This window comes from Ixodes scapularis, unplaced genomic scaffold (genome assembly GCF_016920785.2).
Source record: "Ixodes scapularis isolate PalLabHiFi unplaced genomic scaffold, ASM1692078v2 PGA_scaffold2__306_contigs__length_199485367, whole genome shotgun sequence".
In the NCBI taxonomy this organism is placed as follows: Eukaryota; Metazoa; Arthropoda; class Arachnida; order Ixodida; family Ixodidae; genus Ixodes; species Ixodes scapularis.
This window is the reverse complement of record NW_024609857.1, coordinates 167,608,408-167,615,348: the sequence shown is the minus strand read 5'-3', so window position 1 is coordinate 167,615,348 and position 6,941 is coordinate 167,608,408. Positions and strand designations below refer to the sequence as shown.

The window sequence follows — 6,941 nt, the reverse complement described above, 5'->3', positions numbered from 1 at the left end:
TTTTTCTTTGCAGTTACCCTTTAAAGCAGAGGGTTGTCTCAATAAATTATCTGGTTTCACGAGTAGGGGAAGTTGGAACAGTTCAATCGATCGTTGGAAAGTTGAAGTCACCACACGAGTAAACATTGCATTTAGGAAGCTACGTTGAACTTTTTCTAGGCTGTCATGAAGTTTTTCAGTGGAAAGTAAGTCGCAGTCGGGAGGCCTATAACACACGCCCAATACAATTTCACTGGTAAGCAAAGATGTGGAAATCCACACGATTTCAAATGAGCTGTCAGTTTGCATGACACGTGACGACAAGTTTTGTTTGTGGCTATCATTACGTCACCCCCTCGCCTGTTATATCTCTCCTTGCGAAAATTTTGACATTGTGTGTTTTCAGCCAACACCTCGTTATCTAGGATATCCGGTCGTAACCACGTTTCCGTCAACACCAAAATATCAGGGTTGCTGTCGTCAAGGAGGGCCACAAGTTCCTCATGGTGGAGATGACACTTTTTATATTAGTAAATAAGAATGAAAGAGAAGTGTTTGCACAACGAGGCTGAATTACTAGATGTGTTCGCACGGAAAAAATAAAAACACTGAAAATATACGAGGGACAGACACACAGAGTGGTTTCCGTCTGTGCCTGTCCCTCGTATATTTTCAGTGTTTTTATTCTTTCGGTGTGAACTGCAGTCCATCCAACGCGCTCTGCTACATGTTACTAAACGAGATTCGCTTATTGACAAACTTTGCCTACAGTCAGCGTCACGTGGTCCGTTTTTCTTTGTTTGCAATCGGCAAGTTCTTTTCACATCTCCTGAAGCGACGTCGTAAGCGTAACACGAGTTCTCGATAATAAGCTTGTCAAAGCGACGTTTAAAAGGCGTGTTCTGCGTTTTCGCAAACTGAATGAGCATGCTACGTGCCTGGCGGACATCCGCGGAAAAATCCTCGCGAATCGCGACATTTGTGTCAAGTCTAAGTGTAGGTCCTCATGCTAAAATACGTTCTTTATCTTTGAGTTGTGTTAGTTTCATATTTATAGGACAGTTCTTGTTCTCGACATACTTTCCGACTCTGTGCGCGCGTTCTACGTTATTCGGATCGATGTTAATGTCCAGCTCCCCAGCACAGAACGCAATAACCACCCCTCAGACTGAGCCCAGGTCTCCGACTGCGAATCTCGAAGTCCGAAAAACAGGAGGTTGTTCCTACGCAGTCGGTTGTTGGCGTCGTCGCTCGATACCCTGAGTGCCTCTAGTTGCTGAGTGGGAGACTGGACAGCGCTGCTTGGAAGTTCAGCGCCCTGCAGTGTGCTTTTAAGAGAAGTAATTTCCCCTTCTAAGGCCGTAACTCTTAAGCTTAACTCTTGTGTAAGCCCATCCATGTGAGTTTGTTTTTTCTTTTATATTCCCTATTTCCGTTAGTACATGAAACTGCCCTTTTTCAATGCTTTGCTCTGTCTGAAGTATTAAGGCCATTTGCGGGCAATCATTCGGACCAGGGTTAGTCTCGATGTCCCCTGATAATAACAAAAGTATATTTAAAAGCGCGACATTGACACAAGTCTCTGCGCAAATGACAAGCCACTTTCGCCAGTTAAACAAGTCGTTGAGGGACGACATAATAAATAGATAGGGGTTACTGCTTCTGTAACATATTGAGTGATCGATGTAACTCACCTGTAGTAAAAGCGGTTGTAAGTGCATTGTTCTGCGAGTGGTGTCGTGCCTCAGTGAAGCGGTGTCTCTCAGGCCCTTATATTCCATTGCAGAGGAGAGGATGGGTGGTGTTGGTTGCCAGATGATGCTTGCGTCCTTTTTGCACGCGGGTAACGGCGGCGCTAAGTGGTCGGGTCCGGTGGTGGGAATCCCTGCTGGGGCGAAATCGCGTCCGCTTTCGTCCGGTACGTTGTAGACGTGGAAGCCAGCGTTGTCAGCGGCTGAGAAGGCAGCGAGTAGGATCACCTGGAGTGAAAGCGGTTGTAAGTGCATCGTTCTACGAGCAGTGTCGTGTCTGCGACAGTTGTGCGCTGACCCGTCTACTGGCCTGAGGAAAATTTTCATTTTCCATTGAAAACTGCACTCGTGCTGTCCTCAAGCGACCCGAGGTGTATTTTGGCTAGCTGCAGTGCCATAACCAGGCTCGGTGGCGGTGACGTCCAATGCAATAGACCATTTGCGAAAATCCCCAAACCCCGGGCGCGCCGCGCGTCGAATAACGGGAGTCCTCGGTACGCCCCTCCTCCCGCAACCACGTGACCACGTGGCATACGACGGCAGGTGCAGGTTACCACGGCAACAACTTTTGAGCAGCCGAGTCGGGCAAGCGACGAGACAACGGCGGCTGCCCCTTTCTCATCCCTCTCCTTTGTACCGGCTCTGTCGTCTGCTGCACCAACGCTCTGTCGAACCTGTCGGAACCTGCCACGGTTGCGGTGCAAACTAAACGGATTCGGTGACACCTCAATACGTGAAGGTAAGTTACGACGAATGACCTATTCAAATAAGTTCACCTGCCGCGATGCCTTTACGCTGCCACAGATACGGTGCGCCGCCAACAACGTACGACTCGGCGGATGGGCGGGATGGCGGATGGCAGCAACGGCTGCTGGCGGCGGTAGCTGCCGGGACGCACGCGCAGTCGCGGAGGCGCAACGAGAAAGCGCGTGATCCGTACCGAGGGTTCCCAAAATTCCCTGCCGTCGTGGCGCTGCACGTTTTGCAACAGGTCTATTCGCTAAAAGTGGGCGTCGGCTTTCTTTCTTGTTTTCTGCAGCTCTCTCTCTCTCTCTTTCTATCTCCTTCTCTCTCTATCTCTCTTTATCTGGGGCAGCCCGGAGATCAGTCGCTTTCCGGAGTGGAGTGTATGTCTGAAGAGGAGATGTTTTTCCCCCGCTGGGAGTTCCACGGGGGAACTCGAGGAAGAGGTTCGGCTCGCTCTGGTGTCCCATGAGTATGGTGCCTGGAGCGCGTCTTCGACTGGTGTGTTTAGCGTCCTATCCCGCCCATACATCAAAAGTGGTTCCGAAGTGGCAACAAATGACGTCATAGAAGCCGGAGTGTAATGTTGTTGCATGTCGCGATCCTGGCGCTTGATTGTAGAAATGCTGGCGAAAAGCACAAGCCAAACGAACGCGCGTGTCGCTGTCGTCATGGCGTCCCAGGCGTCGCCACTTTTGGTGCCGTAGCTTCCATGGACTGTCACAATGAAGAGCAACCTGCAGCAGAACCGGCGTCTGCTATTTATACCACAACTGTTGGGACGCCGCCAGGGTCGCGACCGGCGACAGCATGACACTTCTATGACGTCATCAGGCGGAAATCGAGGGACCACTTTTTCGGCCGCGGTAAACACACCAGCCGGAGACGCGTTCCAGGCACCATACCCATGAGTGAGCAGACGAGCGCTGCGTCGCCGTTCGGCTGCCAGTAGGCCTCTCCACTTCTCTTACCTTGCACCTAACTAGATATGGTTAGGCAAAACACGTTCCGTGTTAAACATTTTTAGAGGCCCCGGGATGGATTACTCAATTCTTTACCTTCTAGCTATTTAACTTTTTTGAAGATAGAACATCACGTCTTGATTGAGACTTCCTGTGTCTTACAGAATACTTTCTGAATCTCAGAATTTCGCACAAAGTTGGCGCCTGCGAAAATAATCCATGAGCGGTAAACTTGCGAGTTCACCTGTTTTTCGCCATTCAGCACATTGTTAATAAGGTTGTCGACCAGCTTTCTTACTGTGCATTCATGCCTTTGTAGTTTTATTAGTTCAATTTCCTTCAGACCAGTGATAGCGCGTTAAGGCCGTAGACCTTGTAATGCCCCCGTGTGGATCAATCGAGTCGTTTCGCCGCCGAACGTGGTAAAATTTAACGACGAATATCACCGCATGCATCGTAAGGTGTTCGTACACTGTTTCCACTATTATTTGAAACCCAGTTATAGTTCACAAAATGTTCTTTGTAACACTGTTTCGTAGGTTGTGTTCTATAACGGATATCGCATAATTAAGCGGAAATGACATAAAACACTACCAAAGCAGCAAGCACGCTGAAACCGAAACCAACCAAATTATTAATGATATTAATGGTGGTCTAAATTCAGAAGCACGATTGTTTTCCAGATGATCGTGTCGCTTACACATGTATAACTAAAAATGAGAGTCCCACACGGCCGCAGGCTGACCTGAATCGAATAAGGCAATGGTGCAAAAAGTGGAAGATGGAGGTCAATGTTAGAAATGTGTCCATGTTAGTTTTACCCGCAAACCCAAGACGAAAACTGCAACTTGTTGTAACTTTAATAATGAAGTTGTACCCAAGAACCATGCAGTTAAATATATATTTCTCACGCTATCAACTAACTGCACTTGGAACGCTCATATTATCGATGTTGTAATGCGGGCCGGCCAAGCACTTGAATGTTTCAACAACAATTTAAAAAAAACTCCACTAAAAAAATTAAGGAGCTCCCCTATCCACGACCAGTTTGGGAGTACGCTTGCACAGTCTGGGACCCTTCGCAGCCAAACCATGTTGTTGCTCAAGAGCAAATTCAGAATCGTGCAGCTCGATTCGTCGTGACGCGGTACGACCGTTTTGAGATTGTCACCAATATAATTAAAGAGTTTAGATGGTATCCATTCGTTCAACGACGAAAAAATTTGCTTCTGAACTTTTTATACACTATCTCTTGTAATACAACAGACATTAGTAGCTCATCCTATTTACTACCTCCAAATTAGATATACAAAAGAAAATATCACGGAAGGATACATGAACTTCGCAACTAAACGGAAGTGGGCAAAAATTCGTTTTTTTTTGTACAATCCTATAAAGTACACATAAAAAGAAAATTTTTTTAAGCAGCGGAGTTGTAAAAAGAATGTCATAAAACGAATTTACAACGAAGAAAAAATCTTTAGAGCTATATTTACGGCGCAAAACGAATTTGAAGATGGCACCCGCCGGAGCCGCCGCTGGTCACATGGTAGACCTGCGCGCCGCCGTGCTGCGCGCCGCCACCGCAAAAGTCACGGCGCCGCCACCGCAAAAGTCACGGCGCCGCCGCACGCTGAGCGTTGTGCGACGCCGCGTTTCTCCACGCCGCCGTCGCCGCCGCCAGAAGGAAACACTCCAGCGCGCCGCTGCTGTCAATTTCTGACTAACGCACAGGTCTATCACGTCTGCTTGCGCTTTCTCAGGAGCTTCCTTCGGGCTCTAAAAGTTACTTATTAATCTTCGTTTTAGGGGCAAAGCTCTTTAGCGTCTAGCCTTGTCCGTCCGGCGTCCGTGCTCACATCGATCTTGCTCGTGCTCGTGCTCGTGCTCGTGCTCGTGCTCGTGTTCGTGAGCTCACGTGCTCACGTGCTCGTGTAGAGCAAAAAAAAAGATGAAAAAAAAAATGTTTGTAAGAGCTGGGGATGTCACGGATGAAACGTTGCGTGTAGCCGCTCAACGTCTACACAGGAGAGGGCGCTGCGGTCGAATGCGTATATAATTGCGGTAAACTTTGCTTGCATTGGCTCAACGTTTATAGACGAGAGGGCGCTGCGGTCAAATGCTCGAATGAATATATAACCACGTTTCATACCACAAATTCTCTTTTTGACATGGATGAAAACGAACGAAAGGCTCGGCAGGCTGCGGCTCAGGGCCTACGCAGACAAGCACCACCAGAGCTTCGCCCCAATCAACATCCTTCACCGCGTGGAGATGCGGTCTTTTTTTTCGTTTCACTTCAAACGAATATAAATAACTAACTTTTTGCGACCATATGAAGCTTCCGAAAGAGCGCAAGCACAATGTGATAAATAGCGGCCAGGCACGTGATAAATAGCTGCCACTTTTTCGCGGCGCACGAAATACTAATTCTTTTCGCGCCGAAAATATATCTCTAAAAATTATTCTTTTTCGTTGTAAATTCGTTTTATAACTTCCTTTTCCCATCCAGGTTGTTTAAAAAAACTTTGCGTGTATTCTTTAAGGACTGTGGAACATTGTCTTGTGAAATTGTTTGTGCCGCAAATGCTGAAATTTTGTTCTCGTATTTATTCACCCCCTGCGATAATTCCTGATGGCGCTGCAGGTCCACCACGAATGAAGAATAAATAACGAAGAAGCCATCTAATAACGGCGAGTGAGTCATCAACCTTTGTCTGCCGCAAAGGTCACTACAGAAGTGAATGGGTCACCAAATTCTACGACATACAGAATTAAGTCAGGTGTGCCCGAAGGCTCAGTTTTAGGGGTTTTCATAGTTTCTATATTTCTTTAGTTGTATATCGTCTTCTCACATCATCTTTATTTGCCGATGGTATTAAAAGATATCGCGAAATTCGAAAAATCAACGCTCCAGGACGACGTGAGTTCCCTCAACAAAACATCAAACAAGTTTTATCTAAATTATTCAGAAGCTACAGTGGTGGCGTTCATTCTGAAGGCCTGTTTCCTTTATTGCATTCGCGGAGATTACACTCTCGCGTGAGTGGTATAAGAGATCTCGGCGTTATTTTTGACGCAAGCCAACGATTTGATGATCACGTCAACTAGATATTTTTGTCGTCTATACGAGTCCAGGGATTGGCATGTTATTTAACCAGGGAATTTAACAACCCATCCGCCTTCCTCCTACTATTTTGCTCATTGAGTCGTTCCTAGTTAGAATACACGTCATTTTCCCGGGAACGGCATCTGCAAAACTAACTCCTTCAGAATAGAACGTGTGCAAAGGAAAGGCACGTTTATTTTCAAATACCGTTATCTGAATGAGAATAGGCCTCATCTGAACTACGAGGCTGTGCTAAAGCTCGCGAACTTACTTTACATCAACATTGGGAGAAGGCAGACTTCAAAACACTGCATCGTTTAAATGATTTCCCGGGTTCCTTGTCTACAGTGTGTATTAGGGTTCATCGAGTGCCCACGTGGCTAAGATTGACATCTT

The 6,941-nt window shown here is 47.0% G+C and overlaps 1 pseudogene; it reads right to left on the bottom strand.

The window, feature by feature from the left end:
- Positions 1-555: 555 nt before the first annotated feature.
- LOC120845872 lies at positions 556-1,985 on the bottom strand (annotated as a pseudogene).
- Between the last annotated feature and the right edge of the window lie 4,956 nt (positions 1,986-6,941).